Here is a 2,095-nt window from a genome sequence, read left to right as displayed (position 1 = left end):
TAGAATATTTCACAGACAATTCCTAGGTGTTTCTCTGATACCACATCTGTTGCTTTTCTGGATATAAAAGTATGCTCGAACTGTGATGACCCGATAGGTCATCTTATTATTTAAACCTAAATATGTGATCCAAAATCATTAAAAGTCATGTTTTAGCCTTCCTCGATTTGTGTGCATAGTCCGGGCGTCTTTCCGGATAGCTTTTATGCTAAAAACTAATAAAAATAAGAAAATTTGCCTAAAAACATCAATTGAGTTGACTTTGGTAAACGGACCCGGATTCATACTCTAAGAGTCCCGGTGGGTCCGTATCGTAATTTGAGACTTCGGCATATGCAAGGAATCCAAATCGGAAGTCCCTAGCCCAAGATATCAGACTATGTTAGAATTTTAAAGTTGAAAGCTTAATGAAATTGAAGTGTTTAACCAAAGTTTGACTTGTTGGATAACGGGTTTGTATTTTGGTTCTAGAACTCGGTATAGGTCCAATACCATATTAATGACTTGTCTGTGAAATGTGATGAAAAACGGAGTTGATTTGACGTGATTCGGACATCCGGTTGTGTTCAATTCGTAGTTGTAGGTGTTATTTTGGTAATTTGATCGCCCGAGCAAGTTTGTATGATATTTTTAGACTTGTGTGTGTGTTTGGTTTGGAGCCCCGAGGGCTATGGAGTGAAAATTGGACTTAGAATACAGCTGATGTTGCAATATCTGGTGCAGGCCTCTAATCTCGCATTTGTGAGATCAGGCATCGCAATTGCGACCCCTGTAGGTTCCGCATTTACGAGCTATTTCTCGCATTTGCGAAGAATATCTGGCCTTATAGTTTTCGCATTTGCGAACAAGTTCTTCGCATTTACGAACTAGGAAAGGGGGGGGGGAGGCAGTGATCGCATTTGCGATCACATGGTCGCATTTGCGATCACATGGTTGCATTTGCAAAAGGGTCAGGCTCACATTTGCGAGGATTTCTTTGCATTTGCGAAGATAGAAGGAATGGGGATACCTTCGCATCTGCGATAGGGTTTTAGCATTTGCGAACCCCAGGTCGCAAATGCGACACCTGCAACTGAGCAAAATGATTTTTGAACGGGATTTGGGTTCATTTTCCGAATATTCAAAACCTAAAACCTTAGAAGCGATTTCTCCAAGATCATTTCTTCCCCAAAACATTGGTAAGTGATCCTAACCCACTTTATTTCAATTATTCATCACATTTCATGAATTTTCAACCTAAAATCTAGGATTTTCATGGTGGAAATTGAGATTAGGTGGAATTAGGGATATTTGTGAAATTGGGATTTAGACCTCAAATTGAGTCAGATTTCAAAACTAATTACATAATCGGGATAGGGGGTGAATGGGTAAATGAATTTTGGTCCGAACCTCGGTTTTTGACCAAGCGGACCTGGCGTAGATTTTTGATTTTTTGGGGGAAAGTTTGGGGAATCTAAATTTATGCATTGCAATTTATTTCTTTAGCAATATTTGATATTATTGAGTCGTTTTTGGATAGATGCGAGTGGTTTAGAGGTGGATTCTATAGGAAAAGCTATAATTGAGCATTGAGTGGCATGTGGAGCGAGGTAAGTATTGTGTCTAACAATTTATTTATATTTCCCTGATTTCCCGTTTTCTCATATTATCTCTTTCCATGTCTTAATTGTTACATGCTCCCATTTGTGTTCCCATTCCTAATTGCTACTTGTTAGACATTGTTTTCTCTTGTTCATGATATTGTTCTTTCCATAGTTCCATTATCTCCTATTATTTGCTTAAGCTGTTTTATCGGTACCTTTCTGCTATATATTATGAATTGGTCTCACTGTGTAGCATTACTTATATGAACTTTCATGGTGTAAAAGATTCCTATTTGTGTCAGTTTGAGGCTTCTTTGACTTAAATTATGAAATTTCTATACATATTGAGTAATTAATATTGATATGATGGGATCGGGTTGCACGCCGCAACAAGAGGAATAACGGTGATATATATTGGGGTAGAATAAGAGTGATTTGATACTGAACGGTGGGAACGGGTTGCACGCCACAATAGGTGTAATAAGGGTGGATTGTTTGGTGGAATAAGGGTG

Source organism: Nicotiana tomentosiformis, chromosome 5 (assembly GCF_000390325.3).
Source record: "Nicotiana tomentosiformis chromosome 5, ASM39032v3, whole genome shotgun sequence".
Classification (NCBI taxonomy): Eukaryota; Viridiplantae; Streptophyta; class Magnoliopsida; order Solanales; family Solanaceae; genus Nicotiana; species Nicotiana tomentosiformis.
Note: the sequence above shows the minus strand (reverse complement) of the source record.